Source organism: Rhincodon typus, chromosome 39 (assembly GCF_021869965.1).
Source record: "Rhincodon typus isolate 14 chromosome 39, sRhiTyp1.1, whole genome shotgun sequence".
NCBI lineage: Eukaryota > Metazoa > Chordata > Chondrichthyes > Orectolobiformes > Rhincodontidae > Rhincodon > Rhincodon typus.
The window spans coordinates 17,175,283-17,189,329 of NC_063370.1; positions in this window are offsets into that span (position 1 = coordinate 17,175,283).

Sequence of the window (14,047 nt, forward strand, 5' to 3'; positions counted from 1 at the left end):
GAGAGGTGGTGGGTGGTGTTTGACTCTCAATCTACATGTTCGAGATTTTTCAAAGACATTCACTCTGTGTGTATGTGAGGTATGTCTATGAAGTTTCCTTATAGAGTGCAGGACCTGCCCTGCTCTGCCATCATTGTGATAGCTTCCCTCCCACTATTATCCAGCTGGAAATGTGAAATAAAATGAGAAAGTACTGGAAACTCAGTGATTCAGTTTGAGCAGTAAGAATAATGGGATACTTCAGCACATTCTTCAACTGATCTTTGAAATGAGTAACAACAGGAATACATGTATTTGTGTAGCAACTCATGGACTCCAGCTAAAAGGGCTATATTGAACAATCTAACAAAACAGAAGAATACCCTAATTTCTATGTTGAAATCCATAAAAAAATTAAGGTTGCTTATAAAATTTGCTGACATAACAAAATGGTGCAATAATGCATTTTTTAAAATTCAACATCTCTGGGTCTCTAGTTCTCCATTCAGTGACGTGAGCCCAAAATTCCTGTGGGATCTGCTGGTTACCAAAATTTGTCTGATGTTAACAACATTGAGTCACAGAATCAGGACCTAGATCTGAGAATAGCAATCTACCCTGTTACATAACAAAACCAGAAATTATTCTTAAGAAAATACTGACCTGCTAACATAAAATACCAGAAAATGCTCTTAAGGAGCTCAGCATGGTCACTATTCCCATACAATAACTGCTGTTTTCTTAATGCAATATTTACTTTACAACTTCTGGCGACAAAAAGCCATAAATTGATCAGAAGTGAAAGTGATAGTGAACAGGCTGTGACCACAAAAAAAAAGCAGGATGGTTTGGATGCTACCAAGGGGCAATAAAACCACTCCTGAAAATATTCGGAAAATGTTTCGATAGTAGTCAATAATAGTGACCTTCTGCTGACATGGCCATCTGGCAGTCGTTGACTCATTTGGAGAACCAATGCTTTCCTGACACATCACAATTTAACTGTGAGGAAGCAATATGAACAAGAAAATTTAATATTATGCTAGGAACAAATTTACTAGTGTTATTGGGGAAGAAATGCCTACTATATTAAAGTCATTCATGTCTTCAATTCCTAGTTTAATTTACAACACAACACTGGTAGAAATCACAAAAGTTTGGTGGATTCACCCAAAAATAAGTAGCAAACATTGATTTCTTCCTTTCTGACTGTTACCAGCTGTCAGCATACAGCACCGGAGAGCTTTCCCAAGTCCAGACAACGAACTTGGTCCATTTGTAAATCAGATAGCAGTCAATATGCCAGTAAGAAATCAGTAGCAATTGGAAGAAAGCATATCTGTGTTACTCCATGTCTATGTTGTGATGGGAAAAACTCCATTGATGCAATGCTTTCACTGTGAATAATACTGAGTGTCACAAATCATAAGAGCCATTTTACACAAATGGATGGAGACTTCAACAGCGAAGAAGGTGAAAGAAAGACTATGTCAGTCTGCAACTGTCCAAGAATTGGATGATGTATTCTTGGACAAATAACCAAATAATAGGACATTTTCTGGTGTGCAGATATTACGATTAATGGCAAGGAAATAAAATTTAAGTTGGACACAGGAACAAGTTTATGCCTTCTTTTAATACCACAGCTTTACCATTCAGCTTCAGGGTGCAGTAGGTATTCCAATAAGTTTGCAAGGGCATATAAGAACATAAGAACTAGGAGCAGGAGTAGGCCGTCCGGCCCTTCGAGCCTGCTCCGCCATTCAGTAAGATCATGGCTGATCTTTTCGTGGACTCAGATCCATGCTACACTTATAATGGAAAGTAATCATTGACGTGAATCATTCCTAATCAACAGTTTTTTCATATAAATAATACAGAGATGCTGATGTAGCTTTGAAACTTTCTTCTTCAGGACTTGCAGAAGAAATTTCAGTTAACTATGCTGAATCAGTCATCATTGGAGAAACTGCACACCTAGGTTCACAGGAGGATACTACAGATCTTTAATTTCTCTTTCAGGAGAGGATAGATTAAATGGAGGAGAGATATGTCAAGGATAAACGCGGCCAGTAAGAAAATGACATGATTTTAATTTTCTCTTTCAAGTGTGGAAGGGAGCAAAGGTATTGCTGATGTTGATGATTTATTGGAGAAGGAGATGATTTGATAATAGTCCATAGTTTGCACAGCAGAGAACTACAAAATGTAACTGTTGCTGTACAAACTCAAGAATACACCTTGCAACCAGAAGTGAAAGAGCTTCAGCAAAAGACAAATATTGCTGTAAATAACTTACCAATGCAACTGTGTGACATGGCGTCCCACCAGTCCTCAACTGGACAAATCAGAGACATTCTGCATCCCATGTTCTCAACCAACTGAGTGATTTTTCAGGGAATCACTGAGGAACTGTTTACACAGCAAGATGTTAATGAAGAGGCAAAAGGAGGTCAGCATTCTGTTTCACAACAAGATTATCTAGAACATGTACAAGGACAGCCTGGCTCCAGAGAGGAATGTATTACAAAATGCAGCAGAGTGGAAAAGTGCACTTGTTGCAGTAGAGGAGTGCTATACTGCTAAGCTATATCTAAAGGGATTAAAATGAGCATCAGTAGAATATGTTGGTCACAGCAAGTCTCTGAAGAAATTCTCAAACTAGACATGCCACCTATAATGAGAAAATGACTGATACAGATGTTGAACATTCAATCAAGTGTGGGGCTTAGAACACTACACGGAAGCTTTCTGTGCATCTCAGTCCTGATGTTAGATCATCCTGAACACCTAGTTGCTTGAATCTTTTAAGTTTATTCTTATGTTGATGATGGCGAAATCCTACTTTCTGCTGGAATTCCTGAGAGGTCAATATCTGCAGGGAAGAAGCCTGAAGCTTCAAAGTAAGTCTTAATTCTTCTTTTCAGCTACATGACTGTTCCTGGATGTTCAATTGAATAGTTTTTTCATCATCGCATTAGAGTGGAGAATACAGCTGTGAAGGTCTACGTGGGAGGCAAAAGTGCTTCACTTTTCAAAAAAAATTTCCTCACGGAACAAAGGAGGAATTAATTTGTTGTCTTCCTTTTTATGGGTTTTTAGTGGTTTGGGTTCTGAAGATTTGTCTTTTGAATCAGTCTTTCTTTGCTCATTCTTCAATACTTTTGCCTTCGAGTCAACATCAGTGTTCCGGTACATGGTGCCGGCTGTTGTGCGAAGATGACACCCCTCTCTGCTGATGTGCCTGCTTTTCATAGGGATAATACTGAAGTACATACATCCCTCACTTCCTCACAAATGAGCTAAGAACATTGTTGGAGATTAATGTACTTTGCAAAATAATCTTTAACAGAAGGGTGGGAGTAGGAGGAAACAGTTCAGGGTAGAGTGAAAGACTTCAGGGGAAGTATAGTATTTGGGATTGACAGCTAAACTGCATCATCAGCGACGTCAGATCACATGGAGTTAGAACAAGAAAGTGAGGATTCTGCTAAAGCTCTCTTGTACAAAGTTAATAAAAAGTTAATAAAAGTTGTTAATTTTTGCTAATGTGGTTGCAGACTCTCTTCTATCAAGTGTACCCAGACATCAGCCCTGTTTTTACAACTGTTATGACATGGAGACAAACAGCCAAAGCAGATCTCCTCTTCTACCTCTGTATTCACAACACAGTAAAATTAACACTTTTGAAAGCACTCAATAGTTTTTTCAATGACTCCTAACCAGTAGATTTGTTTCGAGAATCTCTGTTGCAAATAAGAGATCTAATTCTTTGTCCCAGTCCTTCAGACATATAACAATAGGCTTTGATAATAATTTTGAGAGTTTGGTGATAGCTCTCCAAAACACCAAGTCTATGGATGGTATGCAGTTGATTTCAATTGTTTAATTCCCAAACTACTGATATATTGAAAACGTTTTGACATGAAGTTTGATCCTTGATCAGACTGTACTTCCATTTGCAGATCATAACGCGTGAAAAACTGTGAGATTTTCGACTACCACTTTAACGTTGATTGTTCTGAAGGAACAGCCTCTGGAAATTGAGTAATTATATCCATAACGGTAAAGATATATTCATTTCTAGCTGTCGTTTTAGGTAATGGTCCGACACAATCCACTAGTGTACAACTGAATGGTTCCTCAAAAACTGGTATAGGAATTAAGGATGCTGGTTTAATTGCATGTTGAGATTTATCTATAAATTGATAAGTTTGACATGTTTTACAAAACCACATCTTAATGCAATTTCGGCCAGGTAGAATAACTGTTTATGGATGCCTGAGTTTTCCAAATTCCTATGTGTCCTGCCATAATTAATTTATTTATTCTCACGTGTACTGAAATAAAGTGAAAGCTTTGTTTACAAGTGGTACAGGCAGATTATAGTAAGCAAAGGATGTACAGATCAAAAAGACTTAGACAGAGGCATACAGGTTACATTGCACAGGGAATGCACTAGGTGAGATCAACATTAGCAAGATCAGCGTTATTTGAGGCTAGAGAGTCCATTCATCAGTCTGGTAATGACCAATAAGAAGCTGTTCCTGAACCTGCTGGTGCACGTGTTCGGGATTCTGTATCTCCTGCCTAAGGGAAGAGGTTGTAGAAGATCATTACTGGGATGGATCTTTGATGATGTTGGCAACCTTTCTGTGGCAGCAAACAGTGTAAATGGAGTCCATGGATGGAAGGTTGGCTTCTGTGATGGCGTGGGCCATGCACATCACCTTCTGTAGTTTCATACGGTCCTGAGCAGAGCAGTTGCAATACTAGGCCGTTATGCACCCAGACAGTATGCTTTCAATGGTGCATCTGTAGAAGTTGGTGAGGGACCTTATGGACATGCCAGATTTATTGAGCCACCTGAGGAAGAAGAGGTGTTGTTGTGCCTTCATGACTGTTGCTTCTACGTGGGAAGTCCAGGACAGGTTGTCGGTTATCGTCACTCCGAGGAACTTGACACTCTTCACCCTTTCAACCTTAGTTCCATTGATGTAGATGGGGACGTGTTCTAGGCCTTTGCTTCTGAAGTCGATCAGTTCTTTAGTTTTGTCGTCATTGAGAGACAGATTTTTTTCATTGCACCATGCCACCAAGTCCTCTATCTTCCTTCCGCAGTTTGACTCGTCATTGTTAGATATCGATCCCACTAAAGTGGTGTTGTCAGTGAACTTGTAGATGGCATTCATTCAGAATTTGGTAACACAGTTGTAGGTGTTCAGGGAGTATAGTGGACGCATCCTTGGGGGGGCTCCAGTGTTGAGTGTTATTGTAGAGGAGGTGCAATTACTTACCCTCACTGATTGTGGCCTGTGGGTCAGAAAACTGAGGATCAAGTTGCAGAGGGTGGAGCCAAAGACCAACGTCACGGAGTTTTGAGATCAATCTGGATGGGATAATGATGTTGAAGGCGGTGCTGTAGTCAACGAGCAGGAGTCTGACATAGGAGCCTGCTGTGTTCATCCAGCCCTGCACCTTGTTGTCTAGGAGTCTGACATAGGTGTCTTTGATGTCCAGATGTTCCAGGGATGTGTGCAGGGCTAAGGATATGGCATCTCATATGGGAATCTCATGTGCTACTCGTAATATCTCCCTACAATAGCTGGGCAGTTTCACTACCTGATGTAAAACTGACCATTCTTCATTGGCAAGTCTAAGTGGAGATCTCCATTTCCTCATCAGCACTCTGGAACTTTTTCAGCTTCTACCTCAGTATGAGTTACTGTGCCAATTTAAATAATTCAGGTTCTGCTTTTTGTTTTGTAATTAGGGACATACCAAACACTCCACCTGGATAATCTTTACCTTTCAGGAAAATTTCAGCTATCCTTTCACTTGCTTGTGGTGACTCATCAACCCTTATTAAGGGATTTTGTTTAACCATTGCTCTGGTTACCATACACAAGGAAAATATACTAGGAACCTGTTTCTCTAATTATTTTGTTTCTTGTACTTCCTTTGGGTATACTGTAGTTATCAGTGAAGCTACTACCTTTAGTCCTGCCAAATCATTACTTAGAAGTAAATCTATTCCTTCAACAGGTAATGTTTTTACTACTTTGACAATTATTTCTCCTGCCAACAAATCACATTCCAGTTATACTTTATGTAATGGAACCAGAATATATTCTACAACAATCACATTTATTAATACCTTAACACTCTGGAGGGAAAATCTAGAGATTGTGATGCCCCTATATCTCTTGGTATGGTTATGGGTTTAGCTACTGCACCTTAAGAAAAAGGAGTCACCATTACTTTTGACAAAAATCCTGCATACCTCTCATCCATCTTACAACCTCCTTTACTAATGACAAAATTCACGTCTGGCCTTTCAATTATAGTTACAGCTATAACCTGGCCTGATATTATCTTTTCGTGTTTCTTTCTCTGACTCATTTTTCCCAACTCCTATAAGCATCAAGGACCTCTCCACTTCGAATATTCCAAAAGCACATGGCCCAACTTTTTAAATAGAAATATTTACACTTCTGAATTTCACCTCCACTGTCAGCATTTTCCTACTTAATCTGAGGAGTTCTTGGAGCATTCCTTCTTGCTCATTCTCTACCCTGACTCACTGACTTCATTTCATTCTCCCATTTTTTATTTTTCTCAAATTTCTGGGATTGATGGAAAATAGATTTATGAATCTGTTCATAATCATCAGCCATTATAGCAGCTTGTCACAATTGATACCCTTTTGTCTTCTATATTAGTCAATTATGGAAGGTAAGGCATTTCTAAATTCTTCTGAAAGAATAATTTCTCTGAGAACATTGGAAGTATTCCCAACATTTAATGCTCTTCTCCAGCTATAAAAATTATTTTAGTACAACTCAGTACAAGTTTGTCCAGGCTGTTACTGTTAACCTCTGTCTGTATGCTTCGGGACCAATTAATATGCTTTTAGGATAGCTCTTTACACATCATCATAATCCCTGACAGGGATGCTTAAATCCCTTGTGCATTACCAGTTAATTTACTTTGCATGGACACGGTCCAATCTGCTTTTGGCAACCTCATTTGTATTGCCATCTTCTGAAATGACATGAAAAATGCTTCCGCATCCTTCTCTTCAAACCTGTGCAAAGCCTGCACAATCTTAAATATCTCCCGATTGAACTGTGGGTTGTAACTAGAACTGCTTTATTCCATATTTTCCCAAACCTTTGGGGCTTAGCTTGCCAAAGCTCCATCGTTTTTAATTCAAATCCTTGTTCTCCCTATCATTTTTCCCATTGGAATTCCAGTTTTAAAAATTCTAACTCTCTTTGGAATTCTTTCTTCTCCCTCCCTTTGGAACTCCAAGCCTAATTTTCTCATTTCTGTTTGGCTGAATTGCAGCTCAAGGTTCACAAATGCATCTATTGTACTGCCTCTGTATTTCCACTAAACCCAACTGTTTGATTCTTAGATCTATAATGTCTGCCTTCTTAGCCTGTTCTGGAAAATTTATTTCCAGTTCGCTGGCTAACTCTGCTAGTTTAGATTTAAGCATCCCTGAAACTGTACCAGGTAAACTTATGTTAAGTACAAAATCTCTTTACCAATTTCCAGTATCATGTTAAGTTTGAGTACAAACCTAATGTGTGATTACCCATTCTAAATCCCAAAATCTAATTCCAGACCTACGTTATCTACATTTCAATATCAAAGACTTCAGCCCCCAATTATATTACAACACAAAGACAGACAGCCAGACCATATCAGCCTTTCTACTTATGTATTTGCAACACAGTAAAATTACAACCATTGAAGCCCTCCAATAGTTAATCCAATGGTTCCTAACCACACCTTTGAATGACCAATCTCAGACTTTGCATAATTACACCAGATACAGGTTTTGTATCTTAAACAAAAGACACCTTAACTTTAGCAGAAAAAATTAAACAACAAGGAAAGTAATTAATGTCTATACCTTAAACCCAAAGCATTTGTTTTCCACCCTTATTCACACAAAAGTCAGACACACAAACAAACACAGTTAAGGGATTTATAAAAGAAAATGATAAAACTGGTCATATTACTTAAATAGCTTTCATGACAGGTTGTTTCACAGGCATAGATGTGAATTCCTTGGTTGTTTTTCTAGGAATGTTGATCAGGTTCCCCTTTCTTGTTCACTCAGGAACATGTAGTAATATTTCTAACTCGGCTTTCTACTCTCTGGGTTTTTGGAAGCTGCGGTTGGAGATTAGACAGAGAATTTTCAAATCGTCATGCTTTCTCACTCTTAGCCAAACTCATCTCCATTGAGAGCATAGTTCAAAAATTAACTTCAGCTATTGGCCTACCCTGACAGACTGACGGTATCTTCCCAAGGGCTCAATCACCATTCAACATCCACCTTGAACATAGAATGTCTACCAGTCTAGCTGGAACCAATTCCTAGGATACTGACTTCGTTAGTAGCCAACTTCTGCTATCTGTTTCAACACAGTGCTCTTCCTGGGTCACTAAGTCTGTAGGAACTCTGAATCAGGAATCAACCTCCAGGCTTAGCCTCACAAACAAACAAAAGCTTGTTTAGTTTGTTCTTTTCCTGTTACCACAAGCTGTTTCACAAAGTTCCACAAGTCATCCCCAGCTCCAAACCAAACTTTGATTGTAGAATAAAAGTAAAAATAATGAAAAGTCAATGATTGTTCCAACACAATAATAGAGAGGGGTTTCCCTAGGTCTGGTCACTCCTCTCTCGATGTATGTATCATGAGTTACCGTACGCTGGGGGAATTTTGAAATTTGCAAATAACAAGCAACTCAAATGTTAATGAACAGTGTGGAGAATATAGTAGACCTCAGGAGACTGATGAGTTCAACAGACACCTGGCACATACTAGTTAATACAAATGTAAAGTAATACATTTCTAGAAAAGATGCAGTAAAGAAATATGAGTTAAATTAATGCTTATAGAATCCTTACAGTGCGGAACAGGCCATTCATCCCATCAAGTCTGCACTGGCCCTCTGAAGAGCATCCCACCCAGACTCATTCCCCCGACCTATCCCCAAAACTCTGCATTCACCATGGCTGATCCACCTGGTCTGCACATCCCTGGATACTATGGGGCAAGTTTAGCATGGTCAATCCACCAACGACGTAAATCTTTGGAGGAAACCGGGGCACCCAGAAGAAACCCACCTTACGCAGGGAGAATATACAAACTCCATACAGACAGTCACCCAAGGCTGGAATCGAACCTGGTCCTTGGTGTTGTGAGGGAGCAGTGCTAACCACTAAGACATTGTGCTTCCTAAACAATTTTCCAATGAATGATTTATTGCCACATGTATTTAAAAAAAAAGTGAAAGGTGTTAACGCAGTGTGGAGCTGGAGGAACACAGCAGGCCAGGCAGCATCAGAGGAGCAGGAAAGCTGATTTCTCAGCTGATGTCCCTTCTGAAGAAGATTTCTGAAGAAGATTTCTCAAGAAGAGTCCCGGCCCAAAACGTCAGCTTTTCTGCTCCTCTGATGCTGCTTGGCCTGCTGTGTTCCTCCAGCTCCACACTGTGATCTTGTATAAGTGTTCTTCCTCTTCTCGGCGTAGTTCTGGAGAGTCGATGTGTGTCCTGGGCCGGTTTAAATAGTGTCCTAATCCACAAACAAAGCTGCATTCAGAAGGGTCCCGACCCAAAACATCAGCTTTCCTGCTCCTCTGATGCTGCCTGGCCTGCTGTGTTCCTCCAGCTCCACACTGTGTTATCTCTGACTCCAGCATCGGCAGTTCTTACTATCTCTGAGTGAAATGTGTTAATTATTGCCAATGCTCCAATGCCATTTTGAATTACTGAAAATATTAAAATATATTACTAAAGTAGAGTTTTATCTTCTTCCCTTCTTGTTCCTCAACTGCTGCTCCACTTGACATCGGCTGGGATTTCTATAACAGAATCTGGGGTGTCTGGAATGGGCTCCAGGCCCACCAAGGTCAACTCCACAGCGAGGATTCCTGCTCCAGGCCCACCAATCCAGATCTGCCCCTTATCTTAAATCTATGCCCCTGGTCATTAATCTCTCCATCAAGGGAGAGGTTTCTTCCTGTATACCATATCTATATCCCTTATTATTTTATACATCTCAATCATGCCCCTGTCAATCTCCTCTGCTCTAACAAAATAACCCCAGTCTATCCAATCTCTCTTCATAACTGAAACTCTCCAGCTCAGGCAACATCCTGGTAAATCTCATAGACTCATAGAATCCCTATAATATGGAAACAGGCCATCTGGCCCAACAAGTCCACACCGACTCTCTGAAGAGCATCCCACCCAGACTCAAGCCCCCACCCTATCCCTGCATTTCCTATGGCTAATCCACCTAACCTATACATTCCAGGGCACTGTGGCAATTTAGCATGGCCAATCCATCTAACCTGCACATATTTGGACTATGGGAGGAAACCAGAGCACCAAGACCAAACCCATGCAGACACAGAGAGAATGTGCAGACACCACACAGACAGTCACCTGAGGCTGGAATTGATCCTGTGTCCCTGGCACTGTGGGGCAGCACTGCTGACCACTGAGCCACTGTGCCACCTTCTGCATCCTCTTGAGTGCTATCACATCCGTCTAAAATTGTGAATTCCAGAACTGAACATAAATGAACATAAGTTGTGGCCTAAACAACATTTTATACAGTTCCATCACAACTACCCTCCTCTTAAACTCTATGCCTCAGCTAATAAAAGTAAGTGTCCCTATGCCATCTTAACCACTTGTCCTGATAACTTAAGGGACCAGTAGATATACGCATCAAGGGCACTCTGATTCTTAGTGCTTCCCAGGGTCCCTTTGTCAGCATGTATTCCATTGCCTTGTTTGTCCTGCCCAAGTGCATCATCTCACATTTGTCTGTGCTGAATTCCATTTAGCACTGTTCACTCCACCTATAGCCTCCTGTAATCCAAGGCTAGCCTCTTCACTATTTAACACTCCACCATTTTTTATATAATCTGAAAACTTACTTAAAGGGGTAAGGGCAAGGGCATAAACATCTCTCACAGTCTTATACATATAGCCCAAGGCAAGAATCATACCTCTACATTAATATGTCAACTGCTAGAGGCTAGGAGAATCAGGCCTATGCTGAGTGTTGGTGCCAATGGGTGAGCATCACACTTTAGCAAGTGCCTAAAGATTTTTGTGAAAAGGCTGTGCTACTGGAACGATACCGGTGATCTGAGACTGCACTTAAATGGAGAACTCTACAATTTGAGAAATACCCGTTTGAGAAAGCGGACATTTTGGTTAATACAGAGGCAAAACGAGATTTATACAGTGATTGGAACTAGAAGATATGATTCAATCATATCTTTCAAAAAGTCATTTAACAACAATATTAGTAAAGGAAAAAGTATGCTGGAGTCTGAGAAAAGGAGAGTAACGAAGCAAATCAGATAGGTCTTCAAGACATAGAGATGTGCAGTACCTTTGGTCCAACTCGTCCATGCCAACCACATATCCTAAATTAATTAATCCCATTTGCCAGCATTTCGCCCAATATCCCTCTAAACCCTTCCTATTCGTGTACCCATTCAGATACCTTTTAAAGGTTATAATTGTACCAGCATCCACCACTTTCTCTGGCAGCTCATTTCACCCTCTGCATGAAAAAGCGGCCCTCCACGTCCCTTTTAAATCTTTCCCCTCTCACCTTAAACCTATGCCCTCTAGTTTTGGACTCCCCTTCCCTGGGGAAAAGACCTTGGTGCTTCTTTCATCTGGAGCATTTTGAATGAGTCAGCAATTTGTTCTCTTCTAATTTGCAGAAAGGAAATACAATTTAAGCAGCAGGCTGTTTTATTAAAGACAGGAAGTTCGATAACATGCATAGACCAAGTTTTAAAGATGTGTCTCTAAGCTGCTGGATTGACATCATATTCAGAATCCTCCTTGTACTACAGGAATATGGAAGGTACATTTGTGATGGAGTCCTGCCCTGGGGCCTGGAGCAGGTCATGAGAGACACAACATTGTGAACAGTTTGTGCAATTGTGACCAGTCATGGGTGTCAAAGGTCATCAGCCTGATGATAACTCTCTGATTTGTTCCAGGGTATCTTGTGGATGTGAATGATACAGTGATGAGTGTTTGGATGTCAGAAATTACTGTTGTGTGCCTTTCTGTCTGCAGTAAAATACCTGAAGCCTGAAGAAAGTCAATTATGTTTTCCACCAGTTGCTGTAAGCCATTGCTGTTAACCAGTAACTAAGAGACTTTGCAGTAGATGTAACAATCACCCTGTGCCTCCTGTGGAGAAGTGAAGGAACCTGGAGAAAGGTAATGGAAGAACAGAAAGTCCTGGCAAACCAAAAGGATCATTTTAGCAGACCCTATATGTTTGTGCCATTGAGCTGTAGTTCCCAGTTTTTTTCCCTCCACCCATAAAACTACATTTTTTGTTTGTCTATGTCTGTCTGAATGTGATTGTAAGGGTTTTAGAGTATACAAGGTTTTTGAGAAGATTTGCAGCTCAAGTGTTGATGCGATTGTTGACTTGCTTGCCAAACTGTTAAGTTTATTTGTAGACATTTTGTTCCCAGACTAGGTAACATCCTCAGGGCACCTCCAGCGAAGTGTCAGTGTTCTGTCCCACTTGCTATTTATGTGTCTTGGTTTGCTTTAACAAATGGAGCTGCATCAAAACACTGTTCAATTGAGTCACAACACACTGCAGCATCCCGGAGCATCTCAAGGCCAGGGAAGAACACTTATACAGTGTCTTTAGAAACAATAATTACCAGAAAAGCATAGTCCACCGATGCCGACATGACAGACCATAACAAGATGACACAACATGTCCAGAGACGCTAGTCACCCTACCATACATTAAGGACATATCTGAAATGATCACCAAATTACTCCACCTTGCTACCAAGAGACATGAACAGCTGTCACTCATTTCAATACACGTGGACAAAGAGGGACACCAGTTCAACTGGGACAGCGTAACCATCTTAGGACAAGCCAAGCAAAGACACCCATGAGAATTCCTGGAGGCCTGGTACTCAAACCGGAACCCCATTAACAAACATGTAGAGCTGGACCCCATATACCAACCACTAAGAAACAAATCTGGAAGTGATGCCACCCACCCCAGCAAACCAAGACACATAAATAGCAAGCGGGACAGAACACTGACGCTTCACCGGAGGCACACTGATGATGTTACCTAGCATGGTGACAAAATGTCTGGAAACAAACTTACCAGCTCAGCGAGCAAGTCAACAACCAGTTTTAGAGTATTAACTAGTAGCCATATGTTGATAGCTTATAGCTGTTTACTTGTGATTAGAAATTACTTATTTGTATTAGGCAATAGTTCTTGTTAAGTGCAAAAACTTGATCAGAGTTTTCCATTCACTTAATTTCAATGGGCAGATAAATTTGGGACTTTGTGTGCTTTGTGGTAATCTTGAGAGTAGTGAGGGTTGGGAATCAGCGAACTTTCCCAAGTGGGATGTAATGGTGGAAGGCAAGAAGTGAATTTGCAAGTGGAAGAATTATGCTACGTCATGTATTACATTTTTATTATTTGCTGCATTTCAAATAGTGCTTTGATCCTGAACCAGGCTGGCACATTTATGTTACTTTTAAAATGCTTACTTTTAAAATATGATGAAGTGTGAGATGCAGACTTAATGAAAGGCCACAAGATTCAATAGCTTTAAACTTTACTGAACAAGGTTAGAAAAGTAGCGCAATCTAAAATGCATGTATAAGTAACATCTAATCCCCAGAATTGACATGTGCTAACAGACTGCGATCAAACACTCCACTGCACAATTAAACCACATATACGATCAACACAGATTCCATGGATATTTCAGCAATTCCTAATGATGTTAATAACACAGTGGGTCATCAAATCGCATTGAACTTCACGAGTAATTCACAATTCCTTACATTTCCTGATCTGGCCTTGAAACGTCTTCTCACAAGGACTGCCTCAATACCTGTTCCTGTTCTGATTGAGATAACAAGGTGTGGAGCTGGATGAACACAGCAGGCCAAGCAGCATCAGAGGAGCAGGAAGGCTGATGTTTTGGGCCTAGACCGA